The sequence below is a fragment of the Furipterus horrens genome, unplaced genomic scaffold (genome assembly GCF_987537825.1).
Source record: "Furipterus horrens unplaced genomic scaffold, mFurHor1.1.pri manual_scaffold_7, whole genome shotgun sequence".
Classification (NCBI taxonomy): Eukaryota; Metazoa; Chordata; class Mammalia; order Chiroptera; family Furipteridae; genus Furipterus; species Furipterus horrens.
The window spans coordinates 29,901,113-29,917,995 of NW_028327177.1; positions in this window are offsets into that span (position 1 = coordinate 29,901,113).

Below are 16,883 nucleotides of genomic sequence, written 5' to 3' on the forward strand. Positions count from 1 at the left end.
CCCATCTAAACAGGTAGGAGGGGCGGAACCGGAGCGGAGAGGACGCAGTATGGTGGCGGCGGCAGCAGTGGCAGTGGCAGGCTGGCAAAAAGCACAGTCACACATTATAAAAAGCCAGGAGGGACACCTAGGGAGCATTCCCAGCTCCTCACTGGACCTCGTAGCCCATAGTCCCAGCACCGGGGAAAATCAAGCCTCATTGCTTCTGACTGGGCAGACCAGTGGAGGTTGGAGTGGAGGCAGAAACTGCTGGTCTCAGCAGAGTCCGCTTGTTTAAAAGGCCCCCACAGTCCTAGAACATCCATAGACCCACCCACTCTGGGAACGACGGCCAGGGCTGCAACTAGAGCGGCATCAGTCTGGTGCGGAAGTGGGAGAGGTGCCTGGAAAAGGGGAAAGTGCTGGGCAGGTGGCATTGTTTCCTCTGGGACCCCTCCCCCAAATACAGCGCCACAAAGTGGTGAAACAGGTCACCCTGTACTGACAAATCCCTAAGGTTCCATCCCTTACAACATAACAGGAGAAACAGCTCTACCTAGGACGTGGAGGCAAATAAACAAAGGAGCCTGTCAGAATGAGGAGACAGAGAAGTATGGCCCAAAAGAGGAAACGGATCAAGGTTCCAGTGGGAGAACTAAACCACGAGGAGATAGCTAACCTCACAGATGAGGAGGTAGACAACCTAACAGACACAGAATTCAAAACACTGGTGATAAAGATACTCACAGGCTTGACAGATATGCTTGAGTATGGCAAATGCATAAGAGAAGAAGTGAAGGCTATGCTAAGTGAAATGAAGGAAAATCCACATAAAACCAATGGTGAAGGGAAGGAAACAAGGGTTCAAATCAATAATTTGGAACATTAGTAAAGAAAAAACAGTCAACCAGTGCAGAATGAGGAAGCAAGAATTGAAAAAATGAGAAAAACTTCCCAAATTTTGTGAAGGAGATGGACATACGGGTTCAAGAAGCACAGAGGGTCCCAGGCAAGCTGGACCCAGAGGGTCCACACCAGGACGCATCATAATTGAGATGTCAAAGGTGAAAGATAAAGACAGAGTCCTGGGGGCAGCAAGAGAGAGGTGGAGAGTTGCCTACAGGGGGGTTGCCTATAGGACTATAAGCTGATTTCTCAGAGGGCATTTTGCATGCAGGAAGGGACTGGCAAGCAGTATTCAATGTGATGAAAAGCAACCTACAACCAAGGTGGAAGGGTAAATGAAGTGCTTCCCAGACAAGGTGAAGCTAAAGGAGTTCATCATCACCAAGCCATTATTATATGAAATGTCAAAGGGACTTACTTAAGAAAAACAAGATCAAAACCATGAACACTAAAATGACAACAAACTCACAACTATCAACAACTGAATCTAAAAAGTAAAAACAAAATCCAACTAGGCAAACCAGAATAAGAACAGAATCATAGGTATGGGGATCATTTGGAGGGTTATCAGCTGGGAAAGGGGAGGGGGAGAAATGGGGAAGTAGTGCAGGGATTACGAAGCATAATCAGTTGGTACAAAATAGATAGGGGGAAGTTAAGAATAATATAGGAAAGGGTGAAGCCAATGAACTTATATGTACAACCCATGGACATGAACTAAGGTGGGGTGGGATTGCTGGAGGGAAGGGGGGGTACTGGGAAGAGGGGAGCAAAGGGGAAAAACGTTGGAACTGCTGTAACAACATAATCAATAAAATATACTTAAAAAAAGAAAGAAACCAACAGTGAAGAGAAGAAAGCTGGGATTCAAATCAGTGATTTGGAACAAAAAGAAGAAATAAACATTTAACCAGAACAAAATAAAAAAAACAGAATCTGAAAAATGAGGAGAGTTTAAGAAGACTCTGGGACATCTCCAAAAGTGTCAACATCCGAATCATAAGAATGATAAAAGGAGAAGAGAAAGGGCAAGAATTTGAAAACTGATTTGAAAAAATAATGAAAGAATACTTCCTTAATTTGGCAAAGGAAATAGACATACAAGTTCAGGAAACATAGAGAGTCCCAAACAAGTTGGACCCAAAGAGGACCACACCAAGACACATTATAATTAAAATGCCAAAGTTTAAAAATAAAGAGAGAATCTTAAAAGCAGCAAGAGAAAAGCAGAGAGTTACTTACAAAGGAGTTCCCGTAAGACCACCTACAAATTTCTCAAAAGAAACTGCAGGCAAGAAGGGACTGGCAAGAAGTATTCGAAGTGATGAAAAGCAAGGGCCTACAATGAAGAATACTCTATCCAGCAAAGCTATAATTTAGAATAGAAAGGCAGATAAAGTGCTCCCAGACAAGGTAAAGCTAAAGAAGTTCATCATCACCAAGTCCTTATATGAAATGTTATAGGGACTTATTTAAGAAAAAGAAGATCAAAACTATGAGCAATAAAATGACAACAAACTCGCAACTATCAGCAACTGAATCTAAAAAAAAAAAAAAATTAAGCAAACAACTAGAACAGGGACAGAATCATAGGTATGGAGATCATTTGGAGGGTTATCAGCTGGGAAGGGGAAGGAGAAGAAATGGGGAAATGGTGCAGGGAATAAGAAGCATAGTTAGTAGGTACAAAATAGACAGGGAATGTTAAAAATAGTAAAGGAAATGGAGAAACCAAAGAACTTATATGCATGACCCATGGACATTAACCAAGGGTGGGGGTGGGGCAGGGATTACTGGATGGAAGAAGGGAACTGGGAGAGAGGCAAAGTGGGAAAAATTGGGACAACTGTAATAGCATAATCAATAAAATATACTTGAAAGAAAGAAAGAAAGAAAGAAAGAAAGAAAGAAAGAAAGAAAGAAAGAAAGAAAGAAAAAGAAAGAAGGAAGGAAGGAAGGAAGGAAGGAAGGAAGGAAGGAAGGAAGGAAGGAAGGAAGGAACGAAAGGAAGGAAGGAAGGAAGGAAGGAAGAAAGAAACAGGGAGGAGGCCAGGGCATAGGTCTGGTTTAGCCACTGTCTAGCTGTGACTGGACAGTTAAACTCTCTGGATTTTCTATTTCTCATCTGTTAAAAAAATGTGGTACCATAAGAATATCTCACATGATAATTCTGATGATGAAATGAGATAAGATATATCAAAGTAACTTACAGCATGTGACACATAATAGGTATAAAATATTTTAAAAATCTAACAGGAAAAATAAAAGAAATAGGGAATGAATCAGGCACTTCTTGGTTTACACAAGTGGTCTTCAAATCTGAATATGTGTTCCCTTGGGGAATCAGAAGGGATCCTTGCTGGGGTGACCAATAATAAAAACCATCCAAACTGAGATTCTTAGGGAGTGAGAGGGATGCTGTTAATAATTTCACCAGGACAACAGGTATAACCTACTGTGTGTTGTCATTTTAATGCTCAAAGACTTCTCAAGAGACAGAGACAGTCATGGAGAGTTTTAAAGCACCCGTTTCACAATTCACAACCTCAAAAATCTTATTGCTTCCTTCAAAAAATTGATTTTCTTGAAAGATGTCTTTCATAATTGCCTTTCTTTCACTTTCCAAAAGAAAGAATTCCTTAAAAAAAATTGGGGTCAACAATTCAATCTACCATAGAGGCCATTTTTACTCAGTACAGTTGACCCTTGAACAATATGGGTTTGAACTGCATCCATCCACTTATATGTGGATTTTTTTTTCAATTGATCGAAGTTCAATCAACCTGTATGGTTCAAATCCACACTGTTCAAGGATCAACTCCATGGTTAGGAATTTGTGTATATGGAGGGCCAACTGTAGTTATATGTAGATTTTTGACTGTATGGGAGTTCAGTGCCCCTAAGCCCCTAGTTGTTCAAGGGTCAACTGTCCTTAGAGGCTGAACAGTATAATAGAATATCAGTTGTGGAGCCAGACAATTATTTAATAGCTCCGTGGCCTTCTACAAGTTATGTAAAATTCTCAGATATCAGTTTTCTCATCTACAAAATCTATGGTGATACTTCCCCCACATTACTTATAAGTGATTAAAGAAATTGCATGTGATGCTATCCATGGGCTTTGCACTTTGGGCACCAATATTAGTTAGGATCGCTCCGACTGCTAGTCACAGAGAGCATATCATGACTTAATAAGAACTATGAGGAAGGTGATCAGTGGTTACACTTTGGTGATGTAAAGTCACCATATTGGAGAGATACAAAAATCCAGTCGTCGTCGTCGGCAGCCGTCCGTCTCAAGAGACGATGGCGTAGCTTCCTGAGAGTCTATCTGCACCGCCGAGAATGGCTGTGCAGTCCGACTCGGGAGTGACAATCCCTGCCACACTTGTTACAGGTGAAGGCAGATGGCCGTTGTTGCTGCTGTTGACGCTGCTTCCGCCTCGATCTTTTCTGGACCGCCTCCTCGTTGCGCGCAGCCTCTGCACGTGACGTACCTTGCCTGACCGCGAGCCTCCAGGCTAGGCGGTCGTCTGCTTGAACTTCCCATGTGTTGAGATTGATGGAGCATTGTGTCATGTCCTTTTTGCAGATGTCTTTGAACCGCAGTTTTGGGCGCCCTGTCATCTTCTTGCCTTCTGCTAGCTCGCCGTAGAGGAGGTCTTTGGGGATACGGCCTGCATCCATTCTTTTGACATGGCCGAGCCACCTGAGGCGTCTCTCGCTAAGAACTGCATGCAAACTGCTCATATTGGCTCGCTTCAGCACCTCGGTGTTGGGGACCTTATCCTGCCAGGCGACATGCAGGACGCGTCGCAGGCACCTCATGTGGAAGCTGTTGAGTTTCCTTTCGTGCCTTGCGTAGGTGGTCCACGTCTCGCTGCCATAGAGGAGAGTGCTGAGTACGCAGGCTTGGTAGATGCGCAGTCTGGTTTTCTCAGTGAGGCTGGAATTGTTCCACGCTCGCCGGTTCAGTCTGGCCATAACTGTGGCTGCCCTGGCGATTCTCCGATTGACCTCCAGGTCGACTGACAGAGAGCTCGAGATGGTGGACCCGAGGTAAGTGAAGTCGTTGACAACCTCCAGGGTGTATCCGTCGATGGTGATGCATGGGGGAGTCCCCGTGCCTTGAGCCATAACGTTCGTCTTCGTCAGGCTGATGGCTAGTCCGAACTCCTTGCATGCGTGGGAAAGGCAAGTGACTAGCTGCTGGAGTCCCTCTTCGGAGTGTGATGTCAAAGCTGCGTCGTTGGCGAAGAGCATCTCACGGATGAGCACCTCTTTGACTTTGGTCTTGGCTCATAGACGGGCCAGGTTGTAGAGCTTGCCATCGGATCTGGTGTGAATGAAGACACCCTCGCTGCAGTCCTTAAAGGCGTATTGGAGGAGCATGGAGAAGAAGATTCCGAACAGCGTAGGCGCAAGGACGCAGCCCTGCTTTACTCCGCTGCTGACTGGGAAGGCCTCAGAGGTTGCGCCGTTGTAGGACACCGTGCTGTGCATGTTGTCGTGAAAGGACATGACCACAGCAAGCAGATGTGGTGGACAGCCAATCTTCCGTAGCAAGCTGAAGAGACCGCTTCGACTGACCAGATCAAACGCCTTCGTGAGGTCGATAAAGGCGAGGTAGAGTGGTTTATGCTGCTCGTGACACTTCTCCTGCAGCTGGCGTAGGGAGAAGATCATGTCCACTGTTGAACGGCCAGCTCTGAAGCCACACTGGGACTCTGGGTAGACGCGGGAAGCAAGGGTCTGCAGGCGGGCAAGAGCGACCCGGGCGAATACTTTGCCGACGACGCTGAGGAGAGAGATGCCCCGGTAGTTGTTGCAGTCGCTGCGGTCTCCTTTGTTCTTGTACATGGTGATAATGTTGGCATCTCTCATATCCTGGGGGATGTAACCCTCCTTCCAGCAGCGACAGAGTAGATGATGGAGCGGCTGTAGCAGGACTGGTTTCCCGCTCTTTAGGATTTCTGGAGGGATTCCGTCGCTTCCTGGTGCTTTCCCGCAAGCGAGGCGGTCGATGGCTTTGCTGAGCTCTGCCGCAGTAGGTGGGGTGTCTAGCTCCTCCATGACTGGTAGGTCTGGGATGGCATTAAGAGCAGCGTCTGTTACGGTGTTCTTCGTTGCGTACAGCTCGAGGTAGTGCTCGGTCCACCGCCGCATTTGCTGTTCCTGGTCAGTGATGACCTCACCTGTCTTGGACTTAAGGGGGGCGATCTTGGAGGGGATTGGGCCTGTTGCCTTCTTGATACCCTCATACATTCCTCGTGCGTTGCCTATATCGGCGGCTTCCTGAATGCTTCTGCACAGGTTTAGCCAATAGGTGTTGGCACAGTGGCGGGCGGTCTTCTGGACTTTGCTCCTGGCAGCCCGTAGAGCTTGAAGTGTACTGGGAGTGGGCGTGGCCTTGTAAGCCAGTAGGGCGTTCCTCTTAGCCTCGATCACGGGTTCCATTTCTTCCCAGTGAGCCTCGTACCAGTCAGCGTTCTTCCGCTCTTTCTTCCCGTAAGCAATAATGGCGGAGTTGTATATGGCGTCGCGGAGACGTGGCCAATTGGATTCGATAATGTCATCTGCCGCCACTCCCTCGCCGAGTGCATCTTCCATCTTGTTGATGAATTGCTGGGTCTTAACTGGGTTGCTGGCACAACTGGTGTTGATGCGTGGGCGACCCTTCATCTTGGAGTGGCGCAACCTCTTCGGCATTATGCGCACCTTGCTTACCACAAGGGCATGGTCCGTGTCGCAGTCTGCACTGTGGTAGCTGCGGGTGAGGAGGGTGCTGCCAATATCCGTTCTTCTGGTGATGACGAGGTCAAGCTGGTGCCAATGGCGGGAGCGGGGGTGCCTCCATGACACCTGGTGGATCTCTTTGCACTTGAAGAATGTGTTTGTCACGCACAGGCCGTGGTGACACGAAAGCTCAAGCAGTCGCTGACCATTCTCATTGATCTTTCCTCTCCCAAAGTTTCCAAGGCAGGTGGGCCAGGCCATGTGGTCGGCTCCTACTCTTGCGTTGAAGTCTCCAAGGAGATAGAGAGCGTTACTTCTGGGGATCTTGGATAACGCTTCGTCCAGTGCATGGTAGAACTGTTCTTTTTCTTCGATGGTGGCGCAGAGGGTTGGGGTGTACGCGCTAAGAATGCTGACTGGGCCGAAAGTTGTTGACAATCGGAGGGTAAGTAATCTCTCTGTGCCTCCTGTGGGTGGCTCTATGGAGTTAACAAGCGTGTTCTTCACAGCGAACCCAACACCGTGCTGTCTTGGTTGGTCCGGAGACTTCCCTTGCCAGTAGAAGGTGTAGTTGGTTTCTCTGATAGTTCCGTTGTCGGCCAACCGGGTCTCCTGTAGAGCCGCAATGTCGATGTTTAGTCGTGCCAGTTCCCTATCGATGACAGCGGTTTTCCTGACACCATTGATCCACGGAAGGTCTGCAGTAAGTCCGGGGCACATGGTCCTGATGTTCCAGCTAGCGAGACGAAGAGCTGGAGGCTTCTTTCTTGTTGTTTGCTTGGAATTAACTGGTGCGGGTGTTTTGTGGCCCACTTTTCGAGAGGCGCCTCTCTGATCCCCACGCACCCAGTGGGGCAGGCGAGCCATGGCGAGACGGTAGCTGTCCAGTGAGGTGCGATGACCTCTCCCACCGTCAGAGGAGACCCCTGACGCTCGTTTCCTTCGCCAATCGGATGAGCTTATAACCGGTATCTGTCTCCTCCCGTGTTGAGTCGACATCTTGCGATGACGCTGGAGTGTCCTCTCCAGTGAAACTGAAGCTACAGAGCCTGGGCAGGGTGATATGGAGGGTCTGCTGTTGCCCATGCAGCAGACCCCCCCTCTCTTCGCAGCTGAAGGGTCCAAGGGAAAGACGAAGTCAGTACAGCTTGGCTTCAGGTGCGCTGCAGGAGTTGCCGGTGTTGACTACAACGTCAAACCGCCTTAGGGACTCCGGCTCCGGATTTTCTGTCGGGGTTTACTCCCTTAGCCTTTCCCCTGAAGAGGTATGCCGCAAGGCAGTGGAGGTTTTTTTTCAAAAATCCAGTACAATCCTAGAATATAGCATTGCTCCATCATGCCTATTAATGCCCCATCTGCTGGCCACTACAACCATTTGTCTTTAGGGAAAGTCGTTCTCCCAAAAGAAAGGCCAGCCATTTGCTATCATGCGTTTGGTTTGACAGTTCTTTTATACATCCACTTGATTCCTTGGCAGCTTGAACTTTTGGTTCATGAATAAGATGGGTGTTTTACCGTAGAGGGTTCTAGGACAATGCTGGGCATGCAGCAGATGGGAAAATATACCTCCTGGCATTGCTTTGGAGTTGATCTCCCTGTATCTTCAGCTGCTGCTCTGTTCACATGGCCTCCTGTGGCTGAAGAATTGTGCCAGATACCAGAAGTGTTCTTCTTTGTCTTCTCCAGTTGAGATCAACTGGCTCAACATCAGACAGCTCTTTGAACCCAAGCCTTTTGAGTCCTACTGCAATGTTCTTTTCCCTACTGGTATAAATTAAATAAGCAAAAGGCTAAGCTCCTACAGGAGCTTAGTATAATTGCTCCAGTAATATTGACACTAATTTCTCTTTCATATAGCCCAGAGATGGGCAGGCTGTCTAGAATGGGTTAGAGGCTGTGGTCCGTGTAGACGTCTAGGAATCTAGGTTCCTTCTATCTTCTTGCTCCAACATCCCCAAGAAGCCCTTCTCAATGGAGGTTTCTCAAGAGATAAATAATCTTTAATGCTTCTAAACACCTATTGTGTTAATAAATTAACTTTTCTCCTTCGTACCATCCTCGGAATAAGGGAGATAATGTTACTTAAATCACTTTCTATAGGGCTTAACTCTTACAGGAACCCCAGTTGAGATAGGCTGCTGTAGTGTGGTTCTTATTGCATAGTTGAAGCTGGACCCTGGCACCATATCTGAACGTTCCAATTTATAGGAAAGGAGCCAAAAAAAACCAAAAAAAAATTAGAAGAAGGGAGGTTCTTCAGACAATATTATCCTGGGAGTTGCACAGATTACTTCTGCTCACACCTGATTGGCCAAAACGTAATTTCGTAGCCAATCTAGTTGCAAAGGTGCTGAGGTAAGTTGTTTCTAGCTTCACAGCCATATGCATATCTAAAATTTTTGGAGATTCTATTATTAATATAAACAAGGATGGAATAAACAGGGAGGTAGTAATCAAGTGTCTGCCATATTTGACTATTACTCACTAGACAATAAGTTTTATGAGAGCAGGAACTATGTCTCATTCACTAAGGACAAATAAGTAAGTATATCTTTTAGCATAGCATCTGGTACATAGAAGACCCCAAAAAACTTTGATCGAATTCCATTTATTTATCTCACATTAAAATAATCCAGAGGAATGTCTTAAATTATAATTTTCAAAAGGCTCAGGGACTAAATACAGTAGGTCCTCAAATAACGTTTCATTCAACATCATTTGGTTATAACATTCATGAGATGCCACAGGAACTTAACTCTTGTTTGTATCAGTTAGCCTATGGTAACACTGGTTTCATTCCACATCATTTTGCTGCAGTTCCAAGAACCTATCAATGATTTTAACTGAGGTTTTACTGTACATACTTACTTGACACTTTTTTCCCTTTTGGGAGGGTGAGGGGAGAGTGGTAACCTTGATTTGTTCTGAAATATATACCTTTTTATTGGTTTTAATCATTGATTACTTTGATTTTCCAAATCTTCAGTATCAATTTTTGTACTTTCATAAACCTGCAGAAGAAAACATCTCTCCTCAACTGGGACTCAAGGGGGATGACTAGGATATGAAAATTATATGGAATGAAGGAGCTGATATTTGTAAAAAGCATTTTGGTTTTGCCTGGCACATAGTGAGTGCTATATAAGTGTCCTAGATGCTAGAGGAAGATGTATGTAGATAGGTAGGTAGATTAGATAGATAGATAGATAGATAGATAGATAGATAGATAGATAGATACATGGAAGAAAGGAAGGAAGGAAGGAAGGGAGCAAGGAAGAAAGGAAGGAAGGAAGGGAGGAAGGAAGGAAGAGAGGAAAGAAGAAAGGAAGGAAGGGAGGGAGGGAGGAAGGAAGGAAGAAAGGAAGAAAGGAAGGCAATCCTAAATAAACTGACATTTCCTCACTGGGCCTCTATGGCAGGAGACATCTCACCAGAGACCTGAAGACTCATTTCTTTGCTTGGCTGAGCTTGGATGCCCTTTGCCTACTACATGTGTTACAGTCACACTAACTGCTTACTGATCTCCTAGGCAACACTGAAATGACAAGCAAAAGTGGATCATAGTGGACATTGGTTTAGCTAACTCAGAAAAAGGCTGATGCCATAGCAAGAAACTCCAGGATGTCTTAGGGAGTCCTCAGACCTAGTCTTCTGGGTCATTCTCCTGCATGTTAGGAATAACCCAGCATGCAGAACATTTCATGTCCTGGGCATGTCAAGTGTGTCTACTCCCTGGTTTTGGCATAGGTGTCTGTGATGGATGCACAGTTTTGCCCACCATGCATCCACTCTCCCTTGTTTCATTAACAACATATTACTGCCCTTCTAGGGATGCTCTGCTCCCCCTTTCCACCTGATGTTGGCACAGCTGTGTTCATCTCCCACCAGACCCAGAATGGCCACTTAGAGTATGTCATCTTCCTGACCGTGTGATTGGTTTACAAGTGGTTATAGCCCAAACTCATCTAGAGTCGTTCGATCTCAAAATTTAATAGACACTGAAAGTGATAGGGTGGATTATTTTGGACAGATGAAGGAAAATGGAAGTTGCCCTATTTGAAAACATCTTTCCTAGCCCTGGGAAGTTCATACGTGGTGGGGAAAATGTAGCCAAACTAAAGAGGGAAGCAGAGTGACGCAGATACCAGATGGAAAGTACTAGTATCATTTAAACCCCAAGATATCAGTTGTGCCTAAACCTAGATTTGCCCCTTTCAGCTACATGCACCAATAAATTTGTTTTTTAAATTTAAGGTTATTTAAGTTAAAGTTTCTGTTAGTTGCTTCCAATAAAGTCCTGATTTCCAGAGTGCCTACTGTGGTCTGGTTACCCTAACAGCTCCTTCATCGGCCATGGCTAAGATTGCTGAGGAACTATAAACAGCTCCTATATTTATGCCCCACTGGTTTAGAAAATTGCTCCAGGTTCCACTTTGTACTTCCCACTCTAAACCCTCTTGCTCTGGTTCCTTATCGCTACTTCTGTCCTGTGGTCTGGTATCTGGATCTCTTTGCATTGACACTTCATGGTACATTGAGCCTGTCCTTCTATTTCAGTTATCACCCTGAATGTAGTTCTTCCGAAAACCTGGGCTACACCCATTTGAGCCCATGGGCCAGTCTGTAACCTCTGCACCCAGCCCAGGACCATTAAGCCAGATATCTCTCCATAAGCAAGAATCACTGAGTTATTATGTCTCCTTCAGTGGCCCCTGTTACAAATCTTTCCTGTCCTTTAATACATGTTTACTTTCTTCTGATGTAGTTGTCCTTGGCTTTAATTTATGTTATTCAGGAAACTCAAAGGTCAAAACCTCCTCTATAGCCCACCAGAATATTCAGACTATAATGTCTGATTCCAGAGCTGGGCTGGGGAAAGTACACGGTAAGCCTGAAACCTCTTTTTGTACAGAAAGTAGAAAAGTGATCAAAGAATTTAGAGCCATGGCATATCAAAAGGACACAGAAGTCAGCTTGAAGGGATTCCCACTAGCCAAATATGGACCAATATAAGCATAGAAATAAATGTAACAGATTATAACCCATTAAATAAAATAGAAATTTATGTGTCTATGGAGATATAAATAAATAAATGACAAATTGCAAGTATAAGGACTAGTACAAGGTATTTACCTAGTCTTAAATTACCTCCCCATAAGATACTAATTACAAAAGGAAAGATGCCTGGGTGGCAGATGTCACCTTAGTCAGTGGTCAATGTTAACAACATCAGTAATGGGACAAATCTAAATCTTAAGCCACCTGATGGGATACAATGACAAGAATACAGCATCAGTTCTGTGATATTTTTGCCAAAGTTACACACACTGAATCTAATTGTGAAAACACGTCACACAAATCTAAATGGAGAGACATTCTACAACATAACTAGACTCTAATCTCTACAAATGTCAAGGTCATGAAAGTCAAGGAAAAATTTACAAATGTTCCATATCAAAGGAGACCAAGGGGGTGTGACACCAAAACTCAAAGCACATTATTGCAGGAGAATATTTAGATATTCATCTAAAGGACATTATTGGGGCAATTGGAGAAATCTGAAGAGGGCCTGGGGGTTAGGGGTAGCGATGTATCAATGTTAATTTTCTGACTGTGGTTATGTAAAAGATTGTTTTTTTTGCAGGAAATGCACAGTCAAATGTCTGGATGTGATGGGGCATCATGTCAGCAACTTACTCTCACATGCTTCAGAAATGAAAAGCAAGTTACTCATACTGCAACTTTTCTATAAATTTGGGATTGTTCCCAAAATAAAGGTCAGGGATGCAGGACAACTGCCCAGACTCTTCAACAAATCTGTGTCATGAAAAAAGGAATAGATTAAAACAAGCAGATGCAAACATGGTCCTGGATGAGATTCAAGTTTGGATAAACAGCAATGAAGCACGTTTCGGAGACACTTGGGTAATGTAAATAGGGTTTATTATTAGATGAGATAAAATGTGTTGAAATGGAAAAGCAGAGATCATTGACTGGAAAAGAGAAAAAAGCAGATAATAGTAGTATGTATCATGTGATTTCATTTTGTGGAAAAAAGAAAAATACAAATAAAGTTCTAACTTTAGCAGTGGTGTTCACTGAGTGGCAAGAATACTGTTTTATTCTCTTATTTCTGCTTATCTTTATTTTCTAATATACAATAATGTCATACCCTGTTTCTGTTGTATTAGAAGATGGTTTTTAAAGTAAAATTTAAGTAACAGAATTAGGGGAAAGGAGTCACTGAGGTCAGCCTTCACAACCTTGAATCACACATTTTTGTTCCCTGGGTCATGTTGACGTTACAGAAGACATTTGGGCAAAGTCCCTGAAGCCTCCCTGCGTCTCTGGCATAAGGTCACTAACTCTGCTACATGTGTCGGAGAGGTGTGTATGGCTGTATCAGTTCACTTTAACACCATATAAAAACGGCTGTTATCTCACCTAAAAAATGGGGACTAATCCCCTGCTTCAGAAGGTTACTGGGAATATTAAATGAATGAATACATTTGTAAAGTGTTGAATAAATTATGAATAGATATCACTAGCACCTCACTTATACAAATACAAAATCTGTAATCATCTCTGTTTTTTGTTCATGAAGAAAATAAAGGAAATAGCTATAGTCTCCCAGTTCAGATTGGACCTTGGTATTTATTTTAATTCATGCTGTACCTTCTGTATGCTAGGCACTAATCTAAGTGCTTTACAAATAATAAATTTTTAATCATTATAATAACTTATAAGCAGAGTAATCCTATTACCTCCCCCACTTCCTGGTGAAGGAAGAGAGCCACAGAGAGGTTAATTAACTTGTATAAAGTTGCACAGCCAGTAAGAGGCAGAGACAGGATTAGAATTAGGCAGTACAAGCTCTCAACATCAACACATGCAGTCACTCTTACTCACCACCTACCCAAGTATAGGAGAGAACACCAATTTATCTACCGATTGCTTTTCAAAAGTTCACTTTGTAAGCTCATTTTCAAGTTCTAATGCATTTCCCACCAAAACTGTATTGCTAATTAGGTTTGGTTCCTAGGCCAGCCCATATGTAACTCACAGCATCACCAATTCAGAGCTACTATGCTCTCAAGGCCAGTGTCCCTCTGGGCAGAGGATTGAGAATAGGGTTTCATCTTCCTATCCAATTCCAGCAATTATTTGTGGCTGCACAGACACTCGCTGTCTGGAGAAGAACTCTGAAGTTGGACAGAAGAGTGTACCATGATGGAAGAGAGGCCCCCAAGCCAGGCATTTGTCATCTCTGTTCCAGACCCTTTTAAACCCTGACAGTAAGCTGTAAGCTAAGGCTTGTCACCTTGTCTCTGAACACTTCTCAGTCTTGAGCCCCAAGGAGCCCAGGGCATAGGGAAAGGGGTCAGGGCGAGGTTTCTGAGGACAAAGAGGGGAACAGAAACTGCTCTGCTTCAGGATTCTGTGACAGTGTGGGAGGGCCCGGGGAAATCGTGGCATGGACTCCTCTGCTGGGGAGACAACAGCTGTTCAGGGTTATGGGTAACTTGTAGGCTGAGTAGTCCTGGGTCAGCAATGCTGGCCAAGCCCTTCCTCAAACTCACAAACATCACGCCAATGAACCACATGCCAGCAAGCATAGGGCAGGCAAGGTTTGGACATCATCTACTCTCGTGGCATTTCAAGAAGTTGTCAGAAGGGTTAAATGACTCATTCTAGGTCACACGGTGATTAGCATAGCATCATGAGCTATACATAAAAGCGATGGCAGATAAAATAAAATGAGTACATGTAACCCAGAATGATGATCCCACAAACCAGCTTATGTGCAAGACTTAAAGTGAGGTTTGGGATGGGTGGGTCCTCACTCATTCTGGTGAGGTTTTCAGAGAGACATTAGAATGCAAACTAAACTCTGCATGGGGTTTGCTGAGGACTTATTTCTCAAGATAAACTAGAAAAAATGAGTATATAAAGCTAAATGTGAGTCCCAAGCTTGGTTGCATTTGGGAGAGTACTGTAGCCCAGCAGGCCCCCAAAATGTCAGGTCAGCTTTCAAAGGCATTTTACAGTTGCTGCAAGAGCACCGTTGGAATAATGCCAAGTGGCTTTAGCAGCAGCCCAGTCCCTTAGACATAGATGACACTGCCAAGAGCAAAATAAAGAAGAGCCGCTGCCTAGCTTGGCATCTGGGTCCTGCAGCTGCCAAATCATATCCATTAACCATGCCAAAGTAATCCGCAGAGAAAGTCCCAATGAGAGGCCCAGTGGCTCAGCTAGAAAATTGCCTGTGATCAAGGCAAGCAATGGGTTCCTGTTCTCCAGAGCCTGCTGAGATTGCCAGGCAACTGGAGGCAAGTCAGTAAAAAAATTTCAGTTCCTGCCTTCTTGTTCATAAAAAGGGTGCTCCACTCGTGTCTGTGGTGTGTGTGTGTGTGTGTGTGTGTGTGTGTGTGTGTGAAAGAGAGAATGAGAGAGACAGAGACAAGTAAGACAGACATAGAAGGCGCTGAAACGCAATGATAAAATGAATAATAAAGTTTTTCCCACCTTGTCCAGAAGACAGGGTTAACATGATTAAATGAAGTAAAAAGAGGTGGGGAGAAAAGAAAAAGTTTGGCCATTTCCTAATCTCTTCTCCCAGTGTGACCGGAAACCGCGATACAAGGGCTGAAACCCCACCCTGAAGGAAGAGAAAGCATGTCTCTTCTGCGAGGGAGAAAAGGGAAAGCAGAGCAAAAGCTCAGGAAGGTTGGCCAAGCCAGACAGAAGCTCTTCTCCCACCTGCACAGCTGCCTTAGGCTTTTCTGCTTTTCAGATTGTTGCAAGAAAACAGATGGCTGCAGAAGCCTGAATTTTAAATTTATGAATGGAGATTTGAACAGATGTTAGCAATCAAGATGGCATATAAGAATTTTTTTCATTCCATGTTTACAGCCCAGCCTCCTTCACATAAATGGGAGAGAGGTTCATAAAAAGGGTAGTTTTTGATCTCGGAACAGCATGGATCCAGCATGGTGATTATGTGGCACAATAACGGAAATATTGAAAGAACAAAGGAAGAAAACACTAATAAGCTCCCTGTATAAATGCTAAATATTTATCTAAGAATGATAAAATGTATCTGTAAGAAAACCATTAACCCATCAAAGTGCTTTCTGTGTTTTAAGTAGGTGAAGTTCAAGTTCAAGGTTTTAACAAATATCTGTGAACACCTACTTGCTTGAATTCTGTTTAGAATTTTGACATAATATAAATTGTTTGTTTTGTTTTGTTTGGCTGAAGGCCCCAGACATATGAGGCCTTACTAAATTTCAGAGAGGAATCGTGTAGGAGGCTGGTAAGAGATCTGATGATGCGTGCATATATCTATCATCTAATGCTGGGAACTGCACTAGGTACTAACGGCGGGTAAGGAGTGGCAAAATGAATCAAACTTGATCTGTGTCCTCTACACACTTAGAGCTGAAGGCAAAAGAAGGTACATATGATACAAGGCTGAAAAGCAGTATATGTTGAAGGCTATAGGGGTGAAGAGAAAGGAATGAGGTTGATGGGGATGGGATAAGGACAGTGATTCCTGATCACCTAAGAAGAAGGGAAGAGTCTAGAGCTGGTGGCCATATGGGAGATGAGTGCATTATAATATACTGTCAATAAACCATTTATTATGTTTTCGCCTGGGTTTTTCTGACTTGGTGGCCACCTGGGCTCTCCAGAATCTGACCATTTCTCAGCACTTCATCCCCCATGATGGTCTCTCTCCTTGAATACTGCAATAGCCTCTCACCAGTCCTCCTGCTGTGTTTTCGCTGACATCCACCACCCACAACCAATCTATTCTCAACACAGTGTCAAAGCAATCCCTGTGAAGCGGTGGTCTCCCAAGTTGGTTTCCTGAACTAGCAGCAGTAGGAAAGGTGTTGGAATGCCAATTCTCATGTTCTACCCAGTGATTCCGATGCCTGCTAAGGTTTAAGAATGATTTTTAAGCACAGGCCAGATACTGTCACTTTTTGGTTCAAAATCCTGCAATAACCTTCCAAGGTTATTACATTGGCTATGAAGACGTACATGTACATCTGGACCATGCATCCCTCACTTACTGCCCACTGCTCTAGCCTCTAGCTCACTTGCTCCTTGGCCACCCTCAGGGCCTTGGCACTTGCTATTTCTTCTGCCTAAAATGCTCCCCAGCTTCCCAGAGTCCCTCCCCCACCCACCATGACTGAACCCCCACCACCTTCAACCTCTGCTTAAATGTCACCTTCTCATTGATATATTAC